The sequence below is a fragment of the Lampris incognitus genome, chromosome 3 (genome assembly GCF_029633865.1).
Source record: "Lampris incognitus isolate fLamInc1 chromosome 3, fLamInc1.hap2, whole genome shotgun sequence".
Lineage (NCBI taxonomy): Eukaryota > Metazoa > Chordata > Actinopteri > Lampriformes > Lampridae > Lampris > Lampris incognitus.
In genome coordinates this window covers 105,857,905-105,872,976 of record NC_079213.1, presented here as the reverse complement: position 1 = coordinate 105,872,976, position 15,072 = coordinate 105,857,905, and positions in this window count along the sequence as shown.

Sequence of the window (15,072 nt, the reverse complement as noted above, 5' to 3'; positions counted from 1 at the left end):
TCTTTAAAGACATTACCCGGACTTTATGAGCAGTCAGGTAGGCCTAAACGTCTTCATCTGATCGTCTTTACTGGGTCACAGTCAACATCAGAGTAAAAAACACAGTAGAGATACTTCTGAGTTTCGATCGATCTTTTTGATCAATCTTCTGAATTAATGGTGTGCGTATACATCTTAAGAAAGCAGGTGTTCGGCATCTGGGAGCTGCATGTAAGGTCACCGGATGCAGCGAAATGAATGTGGTTTGTATGATGCAAAGACCTTACATGTTTATTCAAAGAATCCTTGTAAAAATGGAGAGGAGTACTTGCGTTACTTTGCACCATGTAAAAACTTAAAGTCCAAATTAAATTTGAAATCTCATTTTCAGTGTAAAAAAGGAAATCAAAGTGATATTGTGATATCCAAACTAAACAAAAAATAACTGTCCAAGGGAACAAACGCCAGCCAGGAGGAGTGTCAGAACTGCCGGTCTGCATGGGCTAGCAGTTAGCTTAGCCTGCCCTGCTTACACGTCCTGTCAGACCGCCCTCGGTGTTTCCTCTTCAGGTGCAGCTTCGGGCAGGGGCCGTGGTCCTTGGGCCCACTGGACGCAGCAGACCAGGCTCCCACAGTCGATCCAATGCCAGCTCTCCTAGCCAGACACCCTCGATACACCTCCCTGCACTTGGCACGACGACACCAAAAACACCACAGCCACTGCCTGACTGTCCTCGGTGTTATCGGAACTGCCGGTCTGCAGGGGCTAGCAGTTAGCTTAACCTGCCCTGCTTCCACGTCCTGTCAGACCGCCCTTGGTCTTTTCCTCTTCGGGTGCAGCTCCAGGCAGGGTCGTGGTCCCTGGGCCCACAGGGCTCAACAGACCAAGCTCTCCCAGCCGATCCAGCGCCAGCTCTCCCAGCCATCAAATGAAGACACAAACTTAGACACAGATGTGGACAAAGACACTGCATGGACGGTACCGGGTGAGGCCGCTGCAAACATGAATTCGCGCCACCATCTTCCCATACCAGTACTGGGTGAGGCCGCCGCAAACATGAATTTGCGCCGCCATCTTCCCAGACCGGAAGCGGAAGACCTCACACTGCTGAGTGGGCGTTCTCATGATATAGTTACTGATGACTGAATGACAGTATGCTGGGAGACCCCTGCTCATACAGCCACAAACAATATTAATAGGCATAGAGAGCATACTTTTATCATCTAACACTTATCTGGCACTTAACACGGTGAACTGCCTGTCGAATTACACCATTTAACATCTGGAAGGATCGATGGTGAGATTTGTTGGGTAGCTTTTATTCTGGCTCAGACAGCAATGGCGAACAAAGGTTTCTGAACTGTCAGTCAGTGCTTATTTTTATGAGGTTATTAATTAGTCATATTATACATGAAAAATGCATATTCAAAAAATGAATAAAATGAATGATATTGGTTAGCTGCTCCGATGTAAAAAAAGCAAAAGGAGAGAAAGAGGCCCCATGCATGACAGGAAACGGAAAAGGAGGACAAATTGGGAAAATGTCATATATGATATGCTTTAATCAATCAATCAACCAATCAATCAATCAATCAATCAATCAATCAATCGGTCAAGTTGCATTTTATATAGTACTTTTCCTATTCCTTTTTTAAACACTATTCCCACAAATTAACAAACAATGGCAAAGTGAAATTATTTCCATCACTTGATAAAATGAACGCAAAACGTAATTTAAATCTGTTAAGCACTTTTCACTTGTTAATTACGAGAACCGTTGAGCCCACTCACCCACACCCTCACGCTGCAGCTCCAGAACAAAATGCATGAAATGAAGGTAAAGGGTGCAGGCCTGAGTCGCTGCCACAAGAAAACAAAAAACAGGTGCAGCAAGAGATGGGCTCACGGTCTGATGCTGGGGGGTAAGGCTGCGACCAAAAGGACACAGGAGACTGCGTCTTAGGGGGGAGTCCGAGGCATTGCAGGGGCTGCAGCAGTCTGACGTAAAACTATTCTCCAGCCCAAGAGAGGCTTTTCCTCCTGGTCCTCTCTCAGGAAAACTGTCCGTCCCCGCTGCCAGATGTTTAATTGATCCCAGCTAGTCCAACTCCTTGTTGTCCAGTTTTTAGAACAAATAAACGAATGATTTGGAATTACGGTTGCATCGCAACTTGGTTAAAGTCCCTCCTGACTGTGCGTTCTACTGCCAAGACCCGCTCCTCTGCCTGGCAGGGACATTCTGATTGGCTATCATTTTGTAGGGGTCCAATTAAACGAAGTAATGCTAAGGATCGACAGGCTATATATTTTCTTAGGGTTAGGTTGTGAGCTACACGTGCTGCTCCACGTGTAGACCTAACAAACTATATAAAACAAATTTTGTATAATTCTTACTACACTAACAGTTTTATTTGATTATCAACACAAACTAATTAAAGCAGTAAGCTGTATGTATTTATTATTTCATTCCTTTCCTTTTATTAGAGTTAAAGATTTATTTATTCACATTTCCTGCATGAAGTTCATGAACCTGCAGAATTCAAGACTGCACAAATATTGTACAAAGCAAGATATAGTCTACTTCCTGGTAACTGGGGGGGGGGTACAATTTAAGAGGAACATTTAATTTTAAGAAACACTGTGTTCGTGCCACTCGCAAAAGTATGAGTGTTTTAGATTATGGGGTAAGTTTGTGGAATGGTCTGGATGAAGAACTCGAGGAAAGCACGAGTTTAAATCAATTCACAAAGAGGTACAAAAACTATTTTAAAGAGGAACAAGGACGAGGAGGAGGTTTTGCTCCTCTCATGACCGTGGCACCCGTAGTGGATGCTGATATTGTTGTTTTCTTGGAAATCATTGTGATTTTTTTGCTTTTGTTTTTTGTTGCTTTTATCATTTTTTGTGGAGTCATTGTGAGATAGTTGTTGAGAATAACATAGTCTGATGTGTAAAAACTACGTTTATTATTTAGGTTTATTAACTGATCGTTAGTGGGGGGGGCAGGAAATTATAAGTAGTAACTTCCTCCTGCTGCTTTTCGAACATATATTTGTTGGATTCTCTGTTGAGAATTCTTGCTGAATTCCTCTGGTTTTATTTTGATCATTTGTTGTCTTCTTTTTTTTAAAATTTTATTCATGCTTGGTCATTTTTTTTATTTTATTTTGCATAATAACATTTAAATTTGTGTCTCTTTGCAATTTAGACACAAGGCTACCTGTTCTTGAAAATAATTTGCTAAACCTAAAACCGAAATCGGTTTAATTCCATAGATGTTCGTGTTAGGAAATATCATAATTTAGGCCCACTTGGGCCATTTCCTAATGAGAACAAAAAAATAAAAATGCAAATGTAGGTTGGACCCCCCCCCCCACCCCTCCAGAAGTAGACACAAGCCAGACCAAATACAGTGCAAATCTATATTTTTGCAATAAATAATAAAAAATAAATACATTTACGTGTTAATTTTAATTTCCGACGGCGTTTAAATCATATCCTGTGTTAAACGGAGTACTCCCAGCCTTCAGTGCCACTCAGTGTTCCTGAAGCGTTAATGTCAAACGGCACTTCAGCAGCGTGAGAATGAGACACAACCCCCTGCAGCAGTCCAGCCACCATGCAGGCCTTTAGTCCCAAATCTCTACCACAGCTGGCCCTGCCATTTATACCACATGCAACTCCTTTCTCGGGGCCAAAGTCGCCGGCCTGGGCTTTGCACAACTGATTGATTGCATTTTAATTTTGGTAATTTCACCGGAAATGCGTTACATTTGTGACAGTCACAGGATACAACAACAGCAACAGAAGACGACACCAACAATCATCTCGTCAACAATGGCATTACGATTATAAACTCATCTCAATAAAAACAGCAATAACGCCAGAAGGGGTCGCTGCACCGGCAGCAGGGGGTCGGGCAGTGTACTGGGAAGAACGTGGCGGCACGGTTTGTATCATGGGTCTCCACTCGATACACAGTGATGTGTTATGATACTGTGGGAGTGCCGGAATGAGGAGACGGAGAGATCGAGTCGAGTCAATTCCGTTTACTCGCCACACAAAACAGCACAACCTCTCCTGGCGACCAGCTAACCAACCGCTAGGCTGCGGCAAACATGGCTCCGCCCCGGAAGCGCTAAGCTTTGCCTACGTCACCACTCCGAACGTCTGCTTCAGAGCCCTAGAAAAAGAGAGTTGCGTCAATGAGGGGTCAGAACGCCAGAGGGTCACGTGGTTCATGTAGTTCCAAACGAAGCTTGGCGGGTCATTTAACTGAACTGCTTAGCCGCGATTTCTAGCAACTACTAACCAAGGGGCCGTGCCTATAGTCCCCGGGTCCTATATTCCCCGGGTCCTATGTTCCCCGATCGGGGAACATAGGACCCTTTCGAAAAAAAAGGGTCCCATATTCCCCGTTTTCCCCTAAAAAGGTCCTATAATCCCCGTTGCAATAGACACCGGGGAACATAGGACCCTCTTTTGGAAAAAGGGTCCTATATTCCCCGCTGTTTCCAGGGGAACATAGGACCTTTTTCCAAATAAAGGGTCCTATATTCCCCGCTATTGCCAATCGAGGAACAAACCGGGGAACTTAGAACCCTTTTTGCAAATTATTTCCTTAACGGGTCCAAAATAATCAAAACTGGGGTCATGGCTGAGATGTAGGCTACGACAATCTATTCCTCCGCTGATTAAATTAGGCCGTATTACCATTGTTGGCTGTTGTATATCGCAGGCCACCTTGAGTGCGTATCCAAATCGGGCCTAGAGGAGGCTGTAATTTGCTTTATTGTTATTTCTTACCAATATTTATTGCAGTAGGCCTAGTTAGTTGGCTCTCCGGCTCAGCATGGACAGTCGGCAATCAACGCAAGTTTGTCTTGCAGTAGGCCCACCTACCAGTATAACCTAGCCATGTCCACCTTCGCTCAAAGTTCAATTTGCACAGCACTGGACACTTCAGCCACTTTCTTGTTACTTTGCAGATCGTTTTCCATATTAAATCACTTGGCAGACTTTCTTTCAAAAAGACTTTAATGATGAACTTTTTAGGCAGAGAACTTAGACCAGGACTTGAAATTTAGGACCAGCACAAAGTATCCATCAACGGGGGCCGCTTACCTTACACAATAGGCTAATTGCCTAATAATAATAATATGTGCTTCTCAAAAAACTAAAGGCTTGTGGAGGTGCTAAACCAAAAACATGAATCAAAGACGAACATCAAAGGATGTAAGGTAACACTCACCAAATGGTAAAAAAATAACAGAGGCAGTCCTCTATTTCACCATTTTATTGTTTGGCATCAGTCATTAAGGTTTCTGAAGAAGACCACCCGGCCAAGTTAATGACTGATGCCAAACAATGAAATGGTAAAATAGAGAATTGTGTCTTTTTTTCATTTGATGAGTGCTACCTTACATCCTTTGATGTTCTTCTTTAATAATAATAATAATAATAATAATAATAGTAATAGTAATAATATCAATAATAATAATAAATAATACATAATAATAATAATAATTACAGCCTAATAATGATAATGATAATAATAATAATAATAGCCTAATTATAAAAGAGGCCTAATAACAAATAACAATTGCAGGCATAATACTATAGTAATGCTGATAATAGGCTATTAATAACAAAATGCTTCTAGTAAAAGCTTGGCTGAAAAAGGGTTGGTCTATGGCAGAAGCCCCCCAGAAAAGGCATGGTCTAAAACAAAAATCTCCAAGGCCTAACTAGGCTAACGTTAAGGCTTTTTTCTTCTTCAAAAAATCAAAATGAGTAGTCCTAGTCCATTAGGCTACTCAGCAAAGAGGGGCTAAAACCCTGGATTTGACATTGCCGACGCTGCAGGACCCTTTGCGCATTATAGATCCTTCTGATTGGGACTGCTGGCTCCCTCGCAACTTCTGCAACCACCCCCTGTCGGAATTCTGCACGGTGCACCATTTCTCCGTCAGGGGGATGCACGTGTTCCCCAACATCGTGCACAATAATGTTAGCATCCACGTCCTCCACTTCAGATCTATTTGTGATCAGTGGCACTCTACAGTTTCACCTCCAGCACCTCCATCTAATGGTGTCTTGATTGGTGCGGTGCTTCTGATATCTGAAGTTCTCATGTACCAACACTTTGCCCCCTCGATCACCATCCATAACTATCGCCATTGTTTGTCTTCTTGTAGGCTAGTAAGCACATGACAGTGAGTCCACGAGTTATCACCGATAACAACCGATTGTTGCAAATTGTTGCAAGTTGGCGGGCGGTTTAGACATTGGTGAATTTTGATCATGTGGTTTAGAACGCCAGGAAACTTGCGTGCAGATGACCACACATCCTCGACAAGTCTTAAATATTTCCAAACTCGAAATCATGTGTGCATTTGGCTATTTATAAATTATTTTTCGAGCAATATGTGTTTTGTGATTCAGCTTTAGCGTTGTTGATTAGCCTTTCATTCATATTTTGTCAAAAAGGCGTATTCATTAGCCTAGGCCTATGTCCCGTTATTTCTGTAGCATACAGCATCTTAGAATCTTAAGAGACCAGGCACATATTATTATTTTATTGTTATTACCATGCTATATTAGCCTACTTTATAATTATAAATATTTCAATTATCCAATTTTTAGCATTTCTAATATAAGGCTATATTGTTATTATTATTATTATTATTATTATTATTATTATTATTATCATCATCATCATCATTATTATTATTAGGCTATTATTATTATCATTATTATTGTCATTATTATTATGTTATTATTATTATCATTACAATTATGATGCTTAAAGGGCCTTACTGAGCAGATGGTTTCTATCTAATATCTGTCAGATGCTTTTCCCAATAAGCTGGTGTGGTTATGATGGGAACGACGGCTTTCTAGCGAACATAGAAGAAGTGGGTCGGAATTGGCCTATTGTCGATATCAGCTAGCTTACGCAGGAGTCTATCCCTGGTACAATGCACTAGACCTCTGGGAGATGGACTGCTGAGGACGGAACACAACACCTATCCTCAGCTCCCAGCACTTCTCGCACAATGTGCTACTCATACGCTGAGTTGGCGGCACCCGGGATCGAACTCACGACCTTGCGATCCATAGGCGAGAGCTCTACCGACTGAGCTATGCCCGGGTACAATTGCCCAAGGAACATAGGCTTACTATATTACATTCAGACACAGACGAGCCAGCTCACCTACTCGGCGAGGAGCATTTTCCTCGGTAAGTGACACATTTCATGCATAAATATCAGAGAACTACCGGGGTGGGTTATGCGCCCAAATATAGGCTATAGCCTAATAAATTGAATTTGTGTAGTGTCGAAAGTTTCCACATACTTTAGCCAACCTGGACTTTGTGAATTCGTTTTTGTGATATAAAAATAGAAATCGTATGATTCATTGTCTTCTTAATAATCTGCCCTAAATAATGCATTATTGAAAATGCACTTTTTGCGCCAAACAGCGTCAAACCTGCTGACCGGGGAACATAGGACCTTTCTTTATAAAAAGGGTCCTATGTTCCCCGGGTGCCCTAGGGGAACATAGGACCCTTTTTATAAAGAAAGGTCCCATGTTCCCCTGCACATACAAAACGGGGAACATAGGACCCTTTTGGGGAAAAGTGGGGAATATAGGGCCCTCTGTATACAAAAAGGTCCGATATTCCCCGGTCTCATACAAAGCGGGGAACATAGGACCCGGGGACTATAGGACCCGGGGACTATAGGGAGGACCCCCAGAAATCCTATTGCCCGGGTCGCACTGTTTGGAACTATCCGGGTTCCCCGTGATCCGCCATTGCTGTTAAATAATTGGCCCATTGACGTCTACGGAGTTGACGTAACTCTCTCTTTCTAGGGCTCTGGCCTGCCTTAAAGGAGCAGCAGCCCCTGCTGAATCTACCCTCAACTGTGTATCACCACAATACTACCAACTATGTCAATTTTAGAAAAATGTCATAGGGGCGTCCGGGTGGTGTGGCGGCCTATTCCGTTGCCTACCAACGCGAGGATCGCGGGTTCGAATCCCCGTGTTACCTCCGGCTTGGTCAGGCGTCCCCCACAGACACAATTGGCCGTGTCTGCGGGTGGGAAGCCGGATGTGGGTATGTGTCCTGGTCGCTGCACTAGCGCCTCCTCTGGTCAGTCGGGGTGTCTGTTCAGGGGGGAGGGGGAACTGGGGGGAATAGCGTGATCCTCCCACGCGCTACGTCCCCCTGGCGAAACCCCTCACTGTCAGGTGAAAAGAAGCGGCTGTTGACTCCACATGTATCGGAGGAGGCATGTGGTAGTCTGCAGCCCGTCCCGGATCGGCAGAGGGGGGTGGAGCAGAGACCGGGGCGGCTCGGAAGAGTGGGGTAACTGGCCGGATACAATTGGGTAGAAAAAGGGATGAGAAATCCGAAAAAAAGGTCACACATAAAACACCTCTACATGCATAAAATCAGAGTAATCGGAGTGTGACACTGGCAATGCCTGCTGCTGTGGCGTTTCTGTGCAGCGCTGTTACAGTACTACACCTGCCACCTAGTGGTTGGAGATGTAAACAACACAATGAAGTAGTGCTACTGCCACGTCTCCTGTGTGTAATCTTGAGAATAAATGCGGTGTTTTTGAAAATCGGTAGAATGTTTTGAAAGCATTGTAATACACAAGTGAAGTGTATTGATGTTTTCTTACTCCGCTAATGGATGTGGGTATGTGGGCAAATGTTAAAAGGCCAACGTCTTTTCTCCTTTTTCTTTTTGTAGGCTGCTTGAAACTGGAATAAAAGTCCTTAATATTTGCACTCTGAGTCTATTTCCAGATGGAAGGGAGTTGTACTGTGGCCATAGGACTTGAACTGTCTATCTACTCAAACACACACACACACACACACACACAGAGTGTTGCTTCCCTGTTATGGAAGTAGCTTTGCACCCAAACCTGGCGCCCATCTGCGTATAACACCCCCGTGGTCCACAGACGTTGACTGTGGTTCTGCAAAGTCAATCTCCCAGCCCCCTGTTGTGAGGACACTGAAGGATCTGTCTCACCATGACATCATCCTGATAGGTTGTCATGTTCACAAAAACTGGGGTTGAACAGTCCGGTGTGACTTAAATAATGTAGTCTGGCTCAGGGATTCTGCTTCACGCTCATCGGTTTAGCTCTGTAAGCGTTCGGTCATCTGTAAAGGGACATGGAGGATGCTTCCTGCAGCAACTACGGCAGGTGAACTCCCAGAAGAGTTTCCCCGAATCAGGCACACCTGAGAGAGCACATGGACATAGACGCCACATTGTGACTATCATGGCGGGTCACAGACCCGCCACGTCCTGTACAGGTTTCTGTCCTGCGTGACAGCGGTGCTGACGGTATGCATGGATTCACGGCGGTGACCTCCGTGCGCCGTGTCACCTGTTCTTACTACGGTCCAGATGTGACACTGGAAAACTCCCGATAATAAACCATTGAGGCGCCGCTGTCTTTTCAAATCCTGATCCCATGGTGGTTTGGAGAAAGTCCGGGTGGGGGTGGGGGGCAAAAAGTAATTTGGACCACCTTTTGTAAATGCTGTGTGATCTTCTTCAGTAGATTATATTGGAAACCAAACTCGTTTTCAACAAAAATAGGGTATTTAGAGATTAGATCCGCCCCCCCCCCCATTTTCTCCCCAATTGTACCCGCCCAATTACCCCACTCTTCCGAGCCATCCCGGTCGCTGCTCCACCCCCTCTGCTGATCCGGGGGGGGGGGGGGAGGGCTGCTGTCTACCACATGCCTCCTCCGATACATGTGGAGTCGCCAGCCGCTTCTTTTCACCTGACAGTGAGGAGTTTCGCCAGGGGGACGTAGCGCGTGGGAGGATCACGTGTCCTGACCAACCAGAGGAGGCGCCAGTGCAGCGACCAGGACACACCCGCATCCAGCTTCCCACCCACAGACACGGCCAATTGTGTTTGTAGGGTGACTGACTGTACCAAGCCAGAGGTAACGTTGGGATTCGAACCAGCGATCCCCGTGTTGGCAGTCAACGGAATAGGCCTCTGTGCTACCCGGATGCCCCTAGAGATTAGATCTTGCAAGAAAAAAAATATAACCCAACCCTGTGGTCAGTTTAATTATAAAAATGTGACTTTCTAGAGGAGTACATTGTAATTAATTGTACAAGTATGATTTTTACCAGTGACAGTTGTGGGAGTGTCCATAACTCGACTCACATTTTGGCACCCAAATCACTGGGAATGTTATGACTGCCTCTGCAGTAGCACCCTGCCCGGTCTGCCGGGGTGTTGTTGCTGAGATCATATCTCTCCACGGCTCGGTGACAGGGCGATAATGAATCTAGGCCCTTTTACAAGCTCCTCTCGCTTCATTTTGTCCCGAGCTCGAAGCAATTTCCTTTGTCTGGAAAACGGCTTGTTCCACAGAGAGAGAGAGACTTCACGTGTTTGTGCTTGGCTGCAATGCACAACAGCTAAATTTGCGCAGATTAGTATGTCTCTCCCCTAGCGCGTGACCTCCGTGACCTTTCGGGTGATTACGCGTCATGATGGATGTGCCCCGGTGCCTTATTTAATCATATTGATAGCCCTGATGGAAAATTTACAGCCTCGCACCGGCGGCGTGGCAGTGACATATGTTCGGTAGCCCACACCCATGTGTGCTCTGCAGAAACACTCTCGGCCCCTTACAAATGTAGCTGGGAGTGTAACACAAAGCTTAGCAGCTGTGTCAGTGAGCTGAACCACAGCAAAGGGGAGGGGGGGGGGAGGGGAGGGGGGGAGGACGGGTTGGTATGAGTGCACGTTCTGTTATTTAATGTAAATAACAACATCTATAATGTGGTTTTCCCTGTATATGTGCGTGTCTTTGTGTGACTGATTCACCCCAGGGGTGTGTGTGTGTGTGTGTGTGTGTGTGTGTGTGTGTGTGTGTGTGTGTGTGTGTGTGTGTTACATTTTCAGGTTAGAATAGATCAACTCTAATGACCCCTTTGCTTAATCCAGCAGCAGATAATAGCGATATGATTATGAGAATATCGCATGTGAAGAATGAAAGCGAGGGGGGTCAGCGGTGTCCCCGCCGCAGTACTCTTTCTGTCACCTCTCTCTGCTTTAAAGGTGTCTGCAGTAAATTACGAATGCAATCTCGGAAAAACATCCCGCCGAACGCAACGCTCGGCAAAATGAATCATCCCAACATAAACATCATGGCAGTTGCGGTGTGTGATTGCGAGGTTATTTGCATGATAAAACGGGCAGATAGCAACTCTCTTCCGGCTCTCTTGCGAGTCGCTTTGGATAAAAGCACCTGTCAAATGAATAAATGTGAAAATGTGCAATATAGAACGTCTATACATCGTCTTCTGAAACAGTACATTTGCTCTGCTTTCTTTGCTTTGTTCCCCCACTTTAATTTGATCAGATGGCGCGAGAAGAGCCGTGGGGCGGCTGTGGTTTGAGGACGAGGTTGCACGAGGCGGCTTATTGTTAGCGACAACAGAAACTCATCTCCCCTGGTTTCCATATACTTTGTTTGACGAGGATTTGAGAAATCTTTAATTTATCCCCTCTCCCCCCCACATGTCTAAAAAAAGTGCCTTAAAATGTGTCAGGAAAGGGCGTCTGGGTGGCTCGCCGGTTCGAATCCCCATGTTACCTCCGGCATGGTCGGGCGTCCCTACAGACACAATTGGCCCTGTCTGCGGGTGGGAAGCCGGATATGGGTATTTGTCCTGGTCGCTGCACTAGCGCCTCCTCTGGTCAGTCGGGGCATCTGTTTAGGGAGGGAAGGGGAACTGGGGGGGAATAGCGTGATCCTCCCATGCGCTACGCCCCCCCTGGTGAAACTCCTCACTGTCAGGGGAAGAGAAGCGGGTAGCGGCTCCACATGTATCGGAGGAGACGTGGTAGTCTGCAGCCCTCCCCAGCTCGGCAGAGGGGGTGGAGCAGAGACCGGGGCGGCTCACAAAATAGGGATATGGCCAAGGACAATTGGGGAGTAAAAGGCGAAAAAAAAAATTTTTTTTAAAAAGTGTCAGGAAAACAGAACCTTGGGTACCGGTACCCCTTTCCATTTATAGAAAAGTGAGCACAGCAAAATACAGCTAGAAAGATAGATTAGGATATATGTTATCCTATATATGTTAACAATTCATGCGAATGATTGAAAAGAAAAAAGCTCATGCAACTAAGACATCTATTTCCAAATTTCAGTTCATAAGCAAAGTCCCCTAATGATTGATGATTCATGAAAGCCGCCACCGAAACTCTCTGAGTGGCTCAGAGAATTGATGTCTTGCGTGTATGCTTTGTCATCTCCTTACAGCTCATTACATCCAGCATTTTTTTTTTACACCAGCTTCCGGCAGTGTTGTAGTACTCGAGTCCCGGACTCGGATTTGAGTCCGACTCGAGTCCTGATTTTCAGGACTCGTGACTCGACTTGGACTTGAGCACTGATGACTCGGACTCGAGCATTGACTGCATTCGGACTCGGAAGTTGGAGATGAGGACTCGGACTTGTTAATTGATAAAGACTGCTTTTTTTTTGGTTAGTTTTTTGTAATAGGCCCTAATAGTTTGGCATAAGATATTGATAGCTATATTAATTTTTAATTATGATAATTATTTGTATGTCAGTTTTTTTTACAGTGCCAGAGTGGAGCACTGGAGCCCATCTTGAGCAAAGAATTTTGTGTTTTCAAGCTTTTTTCTTGTATCTCTCTGGGGGAAGAGAGAAAAAGGGAGGAAGGGTGACGGGAGGGAGGGCGGGTGTACCCGACAGATAGAAACTTCTTACTAGCAGTGTCGCGATATACCGGTATTGACGATAAGTGTGATATATAAAAATATAATAAAGATGGCTACTAAAAATAAAAAATGGGCACCGGTAAATGAACAAAACCCCACTGGATAAAACCATACAGTCAACAATTCATTTAAAACACTGAGAAATGTGTAATTGAAATATATTATTTCATACTGACCAGGCAGCCAAGGTATGGCAGCTGCCATACCCAGTTGACGTCCCCGGATAATATTGTGTAAATTATCCAGCATCTCTTAAGTCATTTCCATTTCTTTGCCCCCCCCCCACCCCCACACACACACAAACAAACACCTGACGTGATGCAGTAACTACCTAGCTAGCTAGCTACTACCACAGTGTGTGGCTACTACAGCCGCAAACAAACAAATAAATCAATCAATCAATAAATCATGTCATGAAAAATGGAAAGAGGAAAAATGGTGTAAGGACATGGTCAGCGGACATTAAGTCACAGTACATCAGAGTGGTTAGTTGTCAGCCTGTGGTCTCACACACAAACTCTCTGTCCTCTGCTCCTGCAAGTGGTGTTGTTTCAGGTGACGGTGTGTTGATGGCAGATGTCGGGCCCTGTGCATCTTTTATTTATCAGTTCACCTGGTTGCCTTTTCACTAGTCATTAAGTGTAATTGTTCTTTTTATACACTATTGTACAGTTGTGGTCACAGACTCTCTCTCCACCTCCCTACACACATAATTTGAATGTAATTCATTTGCCAAAAAGACAAAACGCACAATGAACTAAGTTAAAGATACATTTTAATAGTGGCATTTTTTTTAAGTTTTCTAGATATCACAATAATGTTGTTACCGTGAATTCTGTTTGCCACGATAATCGTGTAGTGAAAATCTGATATCTTGGCAGCTCTATTTCCGACCCATCTTGTTTCAGTTGAAATGTCACAAATGTAAAAAAGTAAAAAATAAAAAAATTACATCATCAATCAGTCAGTCGCAGCGGAGGAGCCCTTCCCAGAGTGTTCACAGGGCCACAGGAAATGAGACCTCCACAGCGAGTCACGGAGGTAATCACCGCTGCTTTGCCCCGTGGCTTCAGTCTACCTTAAGCTCAATCCTTCCCCAGTTAGCTGCGGTTGCACTGCCCAGTAGAATAGACGGGAGGGAACAGACGCCTTCTTCAATATGCTTGTGAGTTATCCAGTCGATCATAGTAATTATGTCATAACGCAGATGATTCCCAGTCTTAGCTTTACCAAATGAAATTATGACTGTTACTTTCTGTGGGTTACAAAAGATGTTGACTGGCAACTTTTTGTCACTTGCCTACAGTGCATGTCAAGAACTTAGTACTATTATATTATAGATGGTTGACTTTAGGGATTGTAGCGCCGCATTATGTAATAACGCCGCATTATGTAATAATGTAATACATTTTCACATCATTATGTAATAACGCCACGTTTTTTTCAAATAAAGACATAAATTTTGGTGGTTTATTGCATAATGCACCAAATTATTACATTTTCTTCATAAAAAAGTGTAACATCCGCATTTTGTAATAAGTTGTTACATATTGCACCGGTTATTACAAAATGCGGATGTTACACTTTTTTATGAAGAAAATGCAATAATTTGGTGCATTATGTAATAAACCACCACAATTTATGTCTTGATTTGAAAAAAGCGTGGCGTTATTACATAATGATGTGAAAATTTATTACATTATTACATAATGCGGCGTTATTACATAATGCGGCGCTACAGGGATATAGGTATTTATATAGGTATTTAGGTTTAAAGGGCGGCACGGTGGCGCAGTGGTTAGCGTGGTCACCTCACAGCAAGAATTTCCTGGGTTCGAGCCTCGGGGTAGTCCAACCTTGGGGGTCGTCCCGGGTCGTCCTCTGTGTGGAATTTGCATGTTCTCCCCGTGTCTGCGTGGGTTTCCTCCGGGTGCTCCAGTTTCCTCCCACAGTCCAAAGACATGTAGGTCAGGTGAACCGGCTGTACTGAATTGTCCCTAGGTGTGATTGTGTGGGCCCTGTGATGGCCTGGCAGCCTGTCCAGGGTGTCTCCCCACCTGCCGCCCAGTGACTGCTGGGATAGGCTCCAGCATCCCCGCGACCCTAAGTTGGATAAGCGGCTTGGATGGATGGATGGATGGAACTTCAGGTATTGGGTCAGAAATGGTGAAGTTTAGTGTGGCGAGTTGAGGGTAAGGATCTTGGGAGACTGATTGTTAATTGTAATCATCTGCATAGGCTGTGTGTCTTTTGGGGAGGGTGTTTCTGTTTCC